Consider the following 16,374-nt stretch of genomic DNA (forward strand, 5'->3'; position numbering starts at 1 on the left):
CGCACTGGCCACGCCAAGTGTGGTTTCCCATACTTCAGGATCTCTCCATCCGCAGGCACATTCCTCTGGGACGGGACCCGCATCTGATCACTCAAAACGACGGATGCCTCCTCCATCCCAACCTCCAAACCTTGTCCCTGACGGCATGGATGTTGAAAGGTTAGTCCTTCAACCATTTAACCTTTCGGATTCAGTTTCTCGTGTCCTGATCGCTTCACGAAAGCCTTCCACAAGAAAATCTTATACAAATGGAAAAGGTATACATCATGGTGCACTTCTCAGTCCCTTGATCCCCTTTCCTGTCCAATTTCCAAATTCTTGGACTATCTCTGGCTTTTATCAGAATCAGGTCTAAAGACCTCTTCCATTAGAATGCATGTCAGTGTAGTAGCCGCCTTCCATAAAGGTATCGAGGGTGTCCCTATTTCAGTACAACCCCTTGTAACACGCTTTCTTAAAGGCTTGCTCCATTTGAAGCCACCTTTACGTCCTCCGGCCCCATCTTGGGACCTTAATCTGGTTCTTGGTCGCCTTATGAAACCACCTTTTGAACCTCTTCACTCCTGTGACCTAAAATATCTCACATGGAAAGTGTTATTCCTTTTGGCTATCACTTCAGCTCGCAGGGTTAGTGAACTACAGGCCCTAGTTACCTATCCGCCTTACACTAAACTCCTCCAGGACCGGGCAGTACTCCGCACTCACCCTAAATTTTTACCTAAGGTAGTTTCGGAGTTTCATATTAATCAATCCATCATACTACCTATCTTCTTTCCCAGGCCCCACTCCAACTCCGGGGAACAGACTCTGCATACCCTAGACTGTAAACGGGCTCTAGCATTTTATCTAGACCGTAGAGTTGCCCACAGGAAGAGCACTCAATTATTCGTCTCTTTCCATCCTAACAAGTTAGGGCAACCTGTGGGTAAGCAGGCTTTTTCCTCCTGGCTGGCGGACTGCATCTCCTTCTGCTATCAGCAAGCTGGCATTCCTTTCCAAGACTGTGTTAAAGCACACTCTGTGAGGGCCATGGCGACTTCAGTAGCACACCTTCGATCGGTGCCGCTTCCTGACATCTGCAAGGCTGCCACCTGGAGTTCTCTCCATACATTTGCAGCCCATTATTGCCTGGACAAAGCTGGAAGACAGGATTCCATTTTCAGCCAGTCTGTCTTGCGTAACCTTTTTCCGGCATAAGGTACCAACACCCTTCCACCTTCCCGGTAGGGTGCGGATGCCCTCTACCAAATTACACCCCAGTTGTTGTGCTTGTTGCACGCCATTGGGTACATTTGGTGCACGATAGGACATCCTCAGCTCGGTACTCACCCATTTGTGAGGACAACCATCCTGCTTGTCCTGTGAGAAAGCAAATGTTGCTTATCTGATGTAACAGGTGTTCTCACAGGACAGCAGGATGTTAGTCCTCACGAAACCCGCCCACCACCCCGCAGTGTTGGGTTCGTTTTTTTATTATGTTATTTTTCGGCACTGCCTGTAGCTTTGAAACAAGACTGAAGGGAGACCCCTGCTGGCTGCAGGGTTAGTGCCGTGCTGGGCATGCCCAGTAGGGACCAGTCAAAGTTTTTGAAACTTTGACAGACGTTTTCCGTGGTTGGGCTCCATCCTCGATGTCACCCATTTGGAGGACTAACATCCTGCTGTCCTGTGAGAACACCTGTTACATCAGGTAAGCAACATTTGCTTTCTCATTGCCATAACTTCTGCAAGGAGGGTCAGTGAATTACAAGCCTTAGTTCACTACTCGCCTTATCTTGAATTCTACCATGACAAGGTGACTCTTCGTCCTCACCCTTCTTTTCTACCTAAGATGGTAACATTTTTTCATCTTAACCAAACCATAACTCTACCTATCGTTATGCCAAAACCACATAATAACGAACGTGAAAAACTTTTACACACGTTGGACTGTAAAAGAGCGTTGGCCTACTATAAAAACAGGACTCAATCAACTTTGAGACCTTCTCAACTGTTCCTTTCCTTTAATCCGAATGATCCTGGTCAACCAGTCTCTAAAAGGACTATAGCCAGTTAGTTAAGAACATAAGAACATAAGAAAATGCCATACTGGGTCAGACCAAGGGTCCATCAAGCCCAGCATCCTGTTTCCAACAGTGGCCAATCCAGGCCATAAGAACCTGGCAAGTACCCAAAAACTAAGTCTATTCCATGTAACCATTGCTAATGGCAGTGGCTATTCTCTAAGTGAACTTAATAGCAGGTAATGGACTTCTCCTCCAAGAACTTATCCAATCCTTTTTTAAACACAGCTATACTAACTGCACGAACCACATTCTCTGGCAACAAATTCCAGAGTTTAATTGTGCGTTGAGTAAAAAAGAACTTTCTCCGATTAGTTTTAAATGTGCCCCATGCTAACTTCATGGAGTGTCCCCTAGTCCTTCTACTATCCGAAAGAGTAAATAACCGATTCACATCTACCCGTTCTAGACCTCTCATGATTTTAAACACCTCTATCATATCCCCCCTCAGTCGTCTCTTCTCCAAGCTGAAAAGTCCTAACCTCTTTAGTCTTTCCTCATAGGGGAGTTGTTCCATTCCCCTTATCATTTTGGTAGCCCTTCTCTGTACCTTCTCCATCGCAATTATATCTTTTTTGAGATGCGGCGACCAGAATTGTACACAGTATTCAAGGTGCGGTCTCACCATGGAGCGATACAGAGGCATTATGACATTTTCCGTTTTATTCATCATTCCTTTTCTAATAATTCCCAACATTCTGTTTGCTTTTTTGACTGCCGCAGCACACTGAACCGACGATTTCAATGTGTTATCCACTATGACACCTAGATCTCTTTCTTGGGTTGTAGCACCTAATATGGAACCCAACATCGTGTAATTATAGCATGGGTTATTTTTCCCTATATGCATCACCTTGCACTTATCCACATTAAATTTCATCTGCCATTTGGATGCCCAATTTTCCAGTCTCACAAGGTCTTCCTGCAATTTATCACAATCTGCTTGTGATTTAACTACTCTGCACAATTTTGTGTCATCTGCAAATTTGATTATCTCACTCGTCGTATTTCTTTCCAGATCATTTATAAATATATTGAACAGTAAGGGTCCCAATACAGATCCCTGAGGCACTCCACTGTCCACTCCCTTCCACTGAGAAAATTGCCCATTTAATCCTACTCTCTGTTTCCTGTCTTTTAGCCAGTTTGCAATCCACGAAAGGACATCGCCACCTATCCCATGACTTTTTACTTTTCCTAGAAGCCTCTCATGAGGAACTTTGTCAAACGCCTTCTGAAAATCCAAGTATACTATATCTACCGGTTCACCTTTATCCACATGTTTATTAACTCCTTCAAAAAAGTGAAGCAGATTTGTGAGGCAAGACTTGCCCTAGGTAAAGCCATGCTGACTTTGTTCCATTAAACCATGTCTTTCTATATGTTCTGTGATTTTGATGTTTAGAACACTTTCCACTATTTTTCCTGGCACTGAAGTCAGGCTAACCGGTCTGTAGTTTCCCGGATCACCCCTGGAGCCCTTTTTAAATATTGGGGTTACATTTGCTATCCTCCAGTCTTCAGGTACAATGGATGATTTTAATGATAAGTTACAAATTTTTACTAATAGGTCTGAAATTTCATTTTTTAGTTCCTTCAGAACTCTGGGGTGTATACCATCCGGTCCAGGTGATTTACTACTCTTCAGTTTGTAAATCAGGCCTACCACATCTTCTAGGTTCACCGTGATTTGATTCAGTCCATCTGAATCATTACCCATGAAAACCTTCTCCATTACGGGTACCTCCTCAACATCCTCTTCAGTAAACACCGAAGCAAAGAAATCATTTAATCTTTCCGCGATGGCCTTATCTTCTCTAAGTGCCCCTTTAACCCCTCGATCATCTAACGATCCAACTGACTCCCTCACAGGCTTTCTGCTTCGGATATATTTAAAAAAGTTTTTACTGTGAGTTTTTGCCTCTACAGCCAACTTCTTTTCAAATTCTCTCTTAGCCTGTCTTATCAATGTCTTACATTTAACTTGCCAATGTTTATGCTTTATCCTATTTTCTTCTGTTGGATCCTTCTTCCAATTTTTGAATGAAGATCTTTTGGCTAAAATAGCTTCTTTCACCTCCCCTTTTAACCATGCCGGTAATCGTTTTGCCTTCTTTCCACCTTTCTTAATGTGTGGAATACATCTGGACTGTGCTTCTAGAATGGTATTTTTTAACAATGACCACGCCTCTTGGACATTTTTTACTTTTGTAGCTGCTTCTTTCAGTTTTTTTCTAACAATTTTTCTCATTTTATCAAAGTTTCCCTTTTGAAAGTTTAGCACGAGAGCCTTGGATTTGCACACTGTTCCTTTTCCAGTCATTAAATCAAATTTGATCATATTATGATCACTATTGCCAAGTGGCTCCACCACCGTTACCTCTCTCACCAAGTCCTGTGCTCCACTGAGAATTAGATCTAAAATTGCTCCCTCTCTCGTCGGTTCCTGAACCAATTGCTCCATAAAGCTATCATTTATTCCATCCAGGAACGTTATCTCTCTAGCGTGACCCAATGATACATTTACCCAGTCTATATTGGGGTAATTGAAGTCTTCCATTATTACTGCACTACCAATTTGGTTAGCTTCCCTAATTTCTTTTAGCATTTCACTGTCCATCTCACCATCTTGACCAGGTGGACGGTAGTATACCCCTATCACTGTAGTCTTCCCTGATACACAAGGGATTTCTACCCATAAAGATTCAATTTTGTATTTAGTTTCATGCAGGATGTTTATCCTGTTGGACTCTATGCCATCCCGGACATAAAGCGCCACACCTCCTCCCGACTGCTCCTCTCTGTCATTGCGATATAATTTGTACCCCGGTATAGCACTGTCCCATTGGTTATCCTCTTTCCACCATGTCTCTGAGATGCCAATTAAGTCTATGTCATCATTTACTGCTATACATTCTAATTCTCCCATCTTACTTCTTAGACTTCTGGCATTAGCATACAAACATTTCAAAGTTTGTTTTTTGATTGTATTTTTATTCTGCTTTTTAATTGATAGGGATAAGTTAGAATTTTTTAGCTCAGGTGAGTTTTTAGTTACAGGCACTTGGACTACTTTTCTAATTATTGGAACCTCACTGTCGGGATGCCCTAATTCTAATGCATCATTAGTATCCTTTAAAGATACATCTCTCCGAACCATGCGCTGCTGAGCGACTGTCGGCTTTCCCCTTTGTTCTAGTTTAAAAGCTGCTCTATCTCCTTTTTAAAGGTTAGCGCCAGCAGTCTGGTTCCACCCTGGTTAAGGTGGAGCCCATCACAATGCACAAAGCCCATCACAATGCATATTTTTTTGCTACAACAAACGCTCCATCAAACTACCCACTAAGCCTCAGGCGCACCAAATTCGTGCCTCCGCAGCATCAGTTGCACACTTAAACAAGGTTCCATTGATTGAGATCTGCAAAGCGAAACATGGTCGTCCATTCATACTTTCACATCGCATTATTGCCTCCAACAGCAGACTACCTCTGATGCGGCACTAGGCACAGCAGTCTTATCATCACTAAAAAGAACATGAGACTGTCTACCACTTCAAAGGTTGATGTCCTAACCTAACAACAATAAATATACAAGGACACAACCAGAGAGCTTGGGACTCCCAAACAGCATGGCTAATTCAGCCCTGCTATCGACGGGAAAAAGCAAGTTTGCTTACCGTAAACGGTGTTTCCGTAGATAGCAGGATGAATTAGCCATGCTGACCCACCCACCTCCCTAGACAGTGTCAAAGAGTCAGACACACCTTCTGACCTTACTTCAAGCTTGGCTACAAAGAAACTGAAGAGGTGAGGGAACCGCGCGGGAAGATGACCGCACAGAGTTCAAAACTCTGTGATCAACTAAGAGAAACTCCGCCTACCCGGGATTGCAGCGCTTCCCAAACAGCATGGCTAATTCATCCTGCTATCTACGGAAACACCGTTTACGGTAAGCAAACTTGCTTTTGTTGACCATGAATCATTAAAACCTTTCAAGTATCTGAAAGTCTGTATTATATCACCTCTGCTCCTCCTCTCCTCCAGGGTGTACATATTTAGATTCTTTAATCTCTCCTCATAAGTCATTTTATGAAGACCATCCACCTTTTTGGTCGCCCTTCTCTGGACCGCCTCCATCCTTTCTCTGCCCCTTCGGAGATACGGTCTCCAGAACTGAACACAGTACTCCAGGTGGGGCCTCACCAAGGCCCTGTACAAGGGGATCATCATTTCCTTTCTCTTACTAGATATTCCTCTCTCTATGCAGCCCAGCATTCTTCTGGCTTTAGCTATCATCTTGTCACATTGTTTTGCCGACTTCAGATCATTAGACACTATCACCCCAAGATCTCTCTCCTGCTCCATGCATATCAGTCCTTCACCTCCCAGCAAATACAATTCTTTCAGATTTCCACTCCCCATATGCATGACTCTGAACTTCTTGGCATTGAATCTCAGCTGCCATATCTTTGACCACTCTTCCAGCTTCCTTAAATCCCGTCTCATTCTCTCCACTCCTTCCGGCATGTCCACTCTGTTGCAGATCTTAGTATCATCTGCAAAAAGACAAACCTTACCTTCCATCTCGTCCGCAATGTCGCTCACAAAAATATTGAACAGGACCGGTAAAATGAACATATTGCCAGAATGGAGATGCCAGGGATTGAACCCGGGGCCTCATACATGCAAAGCATGCACTCTACCACTGAGCTACATCCCCTCTATCTATTAGGCAAGTTACTTTTCTCTCCATTGCCTCGGGTACTAACTTAGTACCTAATTCACTAATGACCCAATTTTAAAAGGCCTGCATGTGTAAAAAATGGGGGTTATGCGCCAAAGGGGCAGGCCAGGGGGCAGGGTGGCACAGCACCATTAGCGAGCGCCGGCTGCCGGAGTCTACTGCTGCTCCAAAGGAGCAGTAAGGTACAAAATTTAAAAAAAATTCTAATAGGTAGGGGGTAGGGGTTGGGGAGGAGAGGGGAAAAGGTAGGAAGGTTAGCTAGGGATATAGGGAAGTTCCCTCCTAGTCCATTCCTTAATTGGAGTAGACTGGGAGGGAGCTGGGGAAGCCCTACTCGTGTCACCGCGTGTTGCTTTTTAAAATCCCCCCCCTCCTTGTGCGTGCGAGTTGCGGGCCGCCCGCACAAGCATGCACGGATGTTAAAATCCGGTGTGCATGTGTGTGCGGATATAGTATTTTATAATATGCGCGTGGCGACACACACATGTTATAAAATTGGCGTGTTCATGTGCACGCGCCGGGTGATAGCGGGCATTCATGTCTGACTCTGGAGCTATGTCAATCTAGGAATCGAGAAGAAAAAGAGAGAACCTAAAGCAGACCAGGGTTTTCCTGTTGGACTTTTCATAAAACCCTGGTCTGTGCTACTGTATGATTCATGAATGCCACATTGGTACACACCTTGTTGACCTTGCCTGTCTATAAATGTTGCAAGCCAGAATAGCCTCTGAAACAAATGTCCGGTGACAACACAAAAATACCGCACACACCTGGCTGCTTACAAAAAAATGATTCTAGTTACGAAACGGAACTACTACAGTCAAAAGATAAAAAAAAAATCCAACAATAACTCCAAAACTCTATTCAATATAGTAAACAACCTCATTTCTGAAAAAACCAATGCCGACACTACCAAACCTATCAATTTAAGCCAAGACCTAGCTATGTTTTTCAAGAACAAAATAACAGATGCCTTCATCAACACAGAGATTGCAGAAATGCAAATAAACACAACGCCATGGCCCAACTTCGAACCCATCTCCACAACGGAAACAGAAAAAATGCTAAGAAAAATAAACGCTGCTCGCCATGAGCTAGATACCATCCCAATGAGAGACCTAAAGGAAATTGCACACTCAATAGCCCCAACAGTAACAGCAATTATCAATAAATCCCTTGAAGAAGGGGAGATCCCAGTCAAATTAAAGACAGCAACAATCAAACCTATACTAAAAAGAAAAAACCTGAACCCAGATGACTTAAACAACTACTGCCCAATTTCAATCCTACCTCTCCTAGCAAAAATGACAGAGAAAACTGTTCTAAAACAACTCAATGAACACCTCGATAACCACAAAATTCTGCACCCCAATCAGCACTGCTTCAGGAAAAATCTCAGTACGGAAACTCTAATGCTCAATCTATCAAACAACATACTAAGAGGATTCGAGAACAAAATAGGCCATCTTCTAATACTCCTCGACCTTTCTGCAGCATTTGACACGGTTGACCCCAAAAGGCTAATATCCAGTCTAGCAAACATAGGACTCACTGGTAAAACCCTGGACTGGTTCACCTCGTTCCTAAAAGACAGATTCTTCAAAGTATCCATCAACAACAACTCATCTGAAGCAATCCCACTTGAAACAAGAGTGCCACAAGGATCGGCTCTTTCAGCTACACTCTTCAATAATTATCTACTCCCACTATGCCATCTTCTAACGAGCACTGGAGTAACGTATTATATGTATGCCGACGACATACAACTCCTTATTCCAATCTCCTCCAACGTAGAAGATGCACTATCATTAGCAGCCTCTCACCTAGAGGCAATCAGGAATATGCTAACCACCTAAAATTATGTCTAAACATGGGAAAACAGAATGCATTCTAATAGAAAGAACAAACTCAGGTCAAAAAACCACCCCAGCCCTTCACATAGACAACATCTGCCTACAACTTAAAGATAACGTAAAAGATCTGAGCATTTGGATTGACAGTGAACTAAGCTACAAAAAACACATCGTATTAAAAACAAAAGAAGGCTTCTATAAACTCCAAATTCTGAAACATCTAAAACCAATGCTACACCACCAAGATTTCAGAACAGTACCACAATCCCTAATTTGCAACAGCCTTGACTACTGCAACTCACTCTTGCTGGGTGCACCTAAAGCGACCTTAAAACCACTACAATTGCTGCAGAACGCAGCAGCTAGTGTCCTGCTGGGGGGAAAAAGAAAACAGAACACATCACCCCTGTACTCAAAAGTCTACACTGGCTTCCGGTGGAAAAACGAATTGAATTCAAAGTACTAACAGTACTACACAATGCAATATACAAAGTAGATAACACGGCCCTTGACAATATCATTCATTTACACAGAGCACAACGGACAACCAGAACAGCAAGTAAAGTAAATCTATTAATTCCCTCACTGCCAGTAGCCAAATTATCCACAACAAGAAACAGAGCAATATCTATCGCCGGTCCAAAATTATGGAACTCTCTACCAGAATACCTGAGCTCTCAAAGTAACTTTAAATCCTTCAAAAAAGAGCTCAAGACATGGTTATTCTTGCAAACACACAAGAATGGCATTGGATAAAATATCTCAACTAATATAATACATACCACCTTCGGGTATGCAATAGCGAACATAAAGCTAAGACTATGAATGTGTTAAAATAGGCCTATAGATTACATACTACACATGATTAGATCCCCCATGTTTACCTGATATGTTGAACGGTCTTACCTTTGACAATGCATAATGTTGATTAGATATGTCAAGAATAAGAGCTTTTTCGGTTAGTTTTTTTGTAATCTTGTTACTCAGACCAGTTACTGTTAGAGGTAAGGTTGTGTTCTGTGTTAAATTGGTAAATGTAAATTGTAATAAGGAGTAACCGTGTTGCTCACGTTACTCTGAGTTCACCTACTGTCTATGTAATGGTTGTTCATGATGTAAACCGGAGTGAAGGCAGCTAGCTATACCTCGGTATATAAAAAGCTTTAAATAAATAAATAAGTGTTATGGTTAGCTTGCAGTGCAAGTCATTCTTGGCAGAAAGCCCTCTGCCTTCTCAGGACTGATAAAAAAAAAAAAAAAAGCCCCATCTTTATAGACATTGTGGAACTTTTTCCAGCTAAACTGTAGGGGTTGTTAACTCCCTACATATGCTGACAGCTTGAGAGAGTGGACCTTAGACTGGACAGCTGGACTGCTGCTGAGAAATTGCCAAGTTCTGCACCTTTCTTCCTGGATGGATATGTGAGACTCAGGTTAGTATTACTTTATGCTAGGCAGTTAGCTTTGCAATGCAAGTGCTAAGTGTAGATTTCTCTTGATTCTGATACAGATGACATAGGCATTGGCCAAATCCAGAATTATTGGTAACTACTTCCTAGCAAGTCTAAGCCATGTTTGACTTAACTGCCATTTCCTGGCGTGTAGCCAGATGGACTCAGAACGAATGGGTATAGTATGCTCATGCTAGCAGTTGGAGACGGATCTGACGTCAGCACGGGTATATATACCCCCACAGGAAGCGTAGCAACTTAGTAATTTCTGTCTCCAAAGCAGTTTGGAGAGCCTGCACGCTCGCTGAGCATGTTTTCCAAATCTACTTTCTATTTTCTACTTTCTACTTTCTTTTCCCTAAAACATCTACAGCATCGAGCCCCGCACCCCTGCGGTGATACCCTAAGGTCCCTCCCCCAGTAGAGTTTCCCGGGTTGATTTCCGTGATCCCCCGGAGGTTTAAGTCCTCGGTCCGGTGGCCGAATCGCGGCAGGGACGTAGCCCCCGGGCGAGGTTCGGGTGAGGCCTCTGTCCCGGCGTGGACGAGGCAGCGGGTGCATATCCTCAAACGCGGCGGTGAAGGTACTTGGCCTCTCCCCCTGCAGCCGGAGACCGCCCGGGTTCCAGCCGGGAAGCGCCGAGGATCAGGTAAGGCGTACGTCTTTTACTTCTGGTCTCCGAGGAACCAAGGATCGGCGGCGTGGCACGCCGTGGAGGGCGCCATTTTGTGGCCTTGTTCAGGTATTGAGCGCCGGTAATAGGCGCAGGTCTATTGACTAAGCGCATATTCTATTCCTCATTGTGCGTATATTGCAATCTTGCTGAGAGCATATTGCATACCATTGAGCGTGTATTGCTAACCGCTTAGTGCTGAGAGCGTATTGAATAACATTGAGCGGGTATTGCTAACCGCATATTGCTGAGCGCATATGGCGTACAATTGAGCGTGTATTGCTAACCGCTGATTGCTGAGAGCCTATTGAATAACATTGAGCGTGTATTGCTAACCGCTTATTGCTGAGAGCATATTGAATACCATTGAGCGTGTATTGCTAACCGCTGATTGCTGTGAGCATATTGAATAACATTGAGCGTGTATTGCTAACCGCATATTGCTAGGAGCATATTGCATACAATTGAGCGTGTATTCATGACCGCATGTTGCTGAGAGCATGTTGCATATCATTGAGCGTATATTGTTAGCCGCTTATGGCTGAGCGCTTGTTGTCTTCAGCGTATATTGCTGCCGCATATTATTATTGAGCGTCTGTTGTATTAAGCGTATATAGCTGCCGCATATTATTGAGCGCCTGTTGTATTAAGCATAGATAGCTGCCGCATATTATTATTGAGCGCCTGTGGTATTAAGCGTAGATAGCTGCCGCTTATTATTATTGGGCGCCTGTTGTGCTAAGCGCATATTGCTGCTACATATTATTATTGTGCGCCTGTTGTATTAAGCGCATATTGCTGCCGCATATTATTATTGTGCGCCTGTTCTATTCAGCATATATTGTTGCCGCTTTTTATTCAGCGCATACTTTTCAATGGAACAGAACGCCTCAGCGTCTTCAGTGGGGGCGCCGCCTGCCTCCGGCATTAAAGCCCTCGGCCTCTGCTCCGCATGCCAGCTTCGAGCCACGCACAGTGAAGAGCCAGACTCCCTATGTGCCCAATGTGAGGAGGCCATGGGACCCTCGGGCCAGGACCAGTCTCAGCCACGATTTGCTGACAGTTCCCCAGGGGCTACCCCGGATTTAGCGGGCAGTCTCAACCAATCGGGAATCCCGGGGGATCTTGTACCCCGGCGATTAGAGGCTGCGCCAATTTCCTGGGTGGATCTCTTTAAGGGGATTCATGCCTTTGTACAGATGCAAACGGCTTCCCGTCCAGGCCCTGCGGTTCCTGCTGTTCCTGTTGTTTCTGCGGTACCTGCGGTGGCTGCGACTGCTGCTGCGGGGGCGGCTCCTGCGGATCCTGTTCCTGGACCCTCACGCCCTTATCGTGAGCGGGACCTCCCGCCGCTGGACAGTCCAGATCAGTCAGACCAGGAGGTTTCACCGGACGAGTCCGAACTCCCGGATGAGGGGGAACTTCCCCCAGGGATTGAGCCATATAGAACCATGAGGCGGTTCTTCCCTAAGGAGGATCTCTCCGACCTGGTGTCTCAGTGTCTGGCGGAGTTGTATATTACAGGTCCCAGTGCTACGGTACCCTCTGCGCAGAACCCCCTGCTGGAAGGTCTTCATCCTACAGCCCGCCATTTTCCATTCTTGCAAGCAGCACAACAACTGATAGATTTAGAATGGGCTGCACCTGCGGCTTCCTTCAAAGGGGGCCGGGCCCTGACGGGCATGTACCCACTGGCACCAGCTATCCAGGACCTGCTGGCGTGCCCTCAGGTGGACGCCTTGATTAGCGCTGTGGTCAAGCGCACTACCATTCCAGTTGAAGGGGGGACAGCCCTCAAGGAGCCTCATGACTGGCGACTGGACGCCATTCTGAAACAGACTTTTGAAGTGGCAGCTCTATCTTTGCGGATCGCAACCTGCTGCACAGTGGTGACGCGTGCCTGTTTGTCACAGGTCAGGAACAAAGCTCCAGCAGCAGACATGGAGTCAGCTCTCTCATTCCTCACGGACGCTGCATCAGACCTAGTCCGAACAACAGCCAAGGGGATCTCATCTTCCGTAGCTGCCAGGAGGCAGCTCTGGATCTGGAAATGGTCAGCCGATGCGCCTTCAAAGACACGCGTCACCAGATTGCCCTTTAAGGGCTCTTTCCTGTTTGGCAGCGACCTTGATAAACTGGCCAGCACATGGGGCGCCTCTCCAGTACCTCGACTGCCGGAAGATCGGTTTAGGACGAGCCAGCGCGCCTTTCCAAGGCCCTCCAGGGGTAGAAGCTCCCAGCGCTTCATTCCCTACAGGGGTCGCTACCAGTCACCTCGTCCTCAGGCCCGGAATCAGTCCTTTCGGACCAAGCAACGCAAGAGGGGAGCAGACCCGGGCTCAGGTCCTGGCCGTACCTCACAATGAGAATCCGCCGATCCATCTGGGGGATGGAGCCATAGGGGGCAGGTTAACCCTCTTCTACCCCAGATGGGTCGAGATTACGTCAGACCAGTGGGTCCTCACCATCATCCGAGAGGGGTATTATCTGGACTTTCATCACCTCCCTCCAGACAAGTTTGTGGAATCTTCCTGTCCCACACACAAGAAGGCAGCATTGGACGCTACCCTGGCGAGGTTCCTGTCCTTGAAAGCCATCATCCCAGTACCTGCCTGGGAAGGGAATTCTGGACACTATTCCATTTATTTCATGGTACCCAAGAAAGGGAGCACCTTTCGGCCTGTATTGGACCTCAAGTCAGTCAATCGATACTTAAGGGTCCCGAGGTTTCGCATGGAAACTCTGCGCTCCGTCAAGACCGCAGTACAGCCAGGAGAATTCCTCATGGCATTAGACTTGTCGGAAGCCTACCTGCATATCCCGATCCATCCAGATCATCAGCGCTACCTACGCTTCAAGGTTCTAGGACGCCACTTCCAATTCCGGGCTCTGCCCTTCGGGTTGGCCACGTCACCGCGGACCTTCACCAAGGTGGTCGTAGTGGTAGCAGCGGCACTCAGACGGGAAGGAATTCTGGTCCATCCCTACCTAGACGACTGGCTGGTCAGGGCGAAATCTCGAGAGGAGAGCCATCGGACAACCGACAGAGTGATCGCCCTTCTGGAAAGCTTGGGCTGGGTAATCAACCTCAGCAAGAGTTGCCTACAGCCTTCCCAGTCACTGGAATACCTGGGAGTACAGTTCGACACCCAGGCAGACACTGTCAGTCTCACTGCCAAGAGAAGGTTGAAACTTCAGACGCGTATCCAGTCCTTGATGGGAGCCAGTCGGCCCATAGCTTGGGATTATCTGCAGGTTCTCGGTCTCATGGCATCCACCCTGGAAGTGGTACCTTGGGCAAGGGCCCCTATGAGACCTCTACAATACTCCCTGCTCTCTCGCTGGAGCCCCCGTCTACGGAACTATTCCACACACCTACCTCTGCCGGCCAGAGTACGGACCCAGTTACGGTGGTGGTTGCAGTCCAACCACGTGAGCAGGGGGTCGAAGATGTCCTCCCCCACGTGGACTCTGCTCACCACAGATGCCAGCCTGAGCGGCTGGGGAGCACACTGCGAAGGACTCACCGCACAAGGGCGGTGGAACAGAGAAGAGTCCGGGTGGAACATCAATCGTCTAGAGGCTCGGGCAGTCCGATTGGCATGTCTTCGATTTGCTCACAGACTGAAGAACAGAGCAGTCAGAGTGATGTCCGACAACGCCACCAAGGTTGCATACATCAACCGTCAGGGCGGAACCAGAAGCCGACAGGTAACTCTGGAGATCGCCCCACTGATGGCTTTGGCAGAGGCGAATCTTCAGGACATCTCCGCCGTCCACATTGCCGGGAAGGACAACACCACGGCAGACTTCCTCAGCAGAGGAATACTTAGCTCATTTTGTCACAGCAAATCCAACCTTTATTCCGGACTCAGGCGTCTCATATGATTGGATTTGCTGTGACAAAATGAGCTAAGTATTATGTCATTTTGGCTTTTGATATAAATTCACAATATAATATGTTCTTTATAGCTTCTGTTCTGTAGAACATACTTCTGAAGAAGCGACTGTTGAGTCACGAAACACCGGCCGCTGTCGGGTCCTTGCTCAAATTGCTGACGGGAACAGACGAACTAAAATTTAACATCAGAATCTTGAACTGTTATTTGTAAGACCTTTTGACACTAAAATGTGAAAGAACTTTTGAGATAAAAAATACCGTTGCCAGACTTGCTGATGAGGTTCCATCGCCAAAAAAAAATTTTTTTAGGCTGTAAATATGTCACAGTATTAGAAATATTATACAATGTCCTTTTGCTGTGTTTGGATTACTATTAAGAGGACTGTGCATTTTGGGTTCTTTATTTGTTTTCTGTAATTTTTTTTGGACTTTATTGGCATCAGGTGGGATACAGCACAAAGGCTTTTCTGCCCAAGGATCGAGCAGTTGCCCACTCCTCAACTGGCCATCCTCATTCGCAACAGAAAAAGAGTGCCAGCCTGTCTGCTGCTCCACCTGCTGGGCCATATGGCGGCCTCGGTCCACGTGACCCCCTTGGCTCGCCTCCGCATGAGGGACCCTCAGTGGGCCTTGCGGTTCCATTGGCGGCAGGCATCCCAGGATCTGGAGGCGCCGGTAACTGTTATGGTCCCCCTTTGCCTCTCCCTAACCTGGTGTGAGGCCCTGCTCAATCTGGAAACCGGGCTCCCAATTCAGCCCTGCCACCCTTGTGGGCCTTCCACAACAGTCTGTCCTCCAAGGTTGTCCTATTCAGAATGGACAACACGGTGGTGAAGTAGTACATCAACAAGGAGGGCAGCATTGGCTCCTTCCTCCTCTGTCAGAAGGTGATACGGGTCTGGGATTGGGCCCTTTCCAGAGGGTTGTATCTACGGGCCAAGTACCTGCTGGGTAACCTGAACATGCTGCCAGACCGCCTCAGCCGGTCCTTTCAGCCACACAAGTGGACCCTGAACCCGGCGTTGGCAGCAGACTTGTTCTGTTGCTGGGGCATGCTGGACATGGACCTGTTCGCTTCTCTCCACAATCCCAAGGTGAGCATGTTCTGCTCCCTGATTCCGGGGAAAGACCTCCTGGCCTGTGACGCATTCTCCCTTCACTGGGGACAAGGTTTCATGTACGCGTCCCCCCCCCCCCCCCCAAATCCCTCTCCTCTCGAGGATTCTGATGAAACTGCAAGAGGATGTGGGGACCATGATCCTGGTAGCATCCTCCTGGCCAAGGCAGGTGTGGTTTCCTCTGCTCCAGGTCCTATCCATGAGCGCACCTGTTCCGCTGGGGACGGCTCCCAACCTCCTATTGCAGAACCAGGGCACCCTGTGCCACCCGAACCTCCAGGCCCTGGCCCTCACGGCATGGATATTGAGCGCATGATCCTCCAGCCCTTACAGCTCTCAGATGGTGTCTCCAGGGTCTTGATTGAATCCCAGAAACCTTCCATCCGGAGATCTTACCGCTCGAAGTGGAAGCGTTTCTCCACCTGGTATGGCAGCCGCGGACTGGACCCTTTCTCCTGTCTGCTCCCTCACCTACTGGATTATCTTTGGCACCTGTCCGAGACTGGCTTCCAAATCAGCTCAGTCCGAGTACACCTCAGCGCTTTCCATCAGGGTGTCACCGGGGTGCCCAT

At 46.8% G+C, this 16,374-nt stretch overlaps 1 protein-coding gene and 1 non-coding gene across 11 annotated transcripts in view; one reads left to right on the plus strand and one right to left on the minus strand.

The window, feature by feature from the left end:
• The window catches only part of ZCCHC7 (zinc finger CCHC-type containing 7), a 644,974-nt gene that overhangs the window by 296,904 nt on the left and 331,696 nt on the right, over positions 1 to 16,374 (plus strand). The window lies entirely within an intron of this gene.
• Positions 6,711 to 6,782, minus strand: TRNAA-UGC. The gene has a single exon. It is a non-coding gene; the product is annotated as a tRNA-Ala (tRNA).

This window comes from Rhinatrema bivittatum, chromosome 1 (assembly GCF_901001135.1).
Source record: "Rhinatrema bivittatum chromosome 1, aRhiBiv1.1, whole genome shotgun sequence".
Taxonomy (NCBI): Eukaryota; Metazoa; Chordata; class Amphibia; order Gymnophiona; family Rhinatrematidae; genus Rhinatrema; species Rhinatrema bivittatum.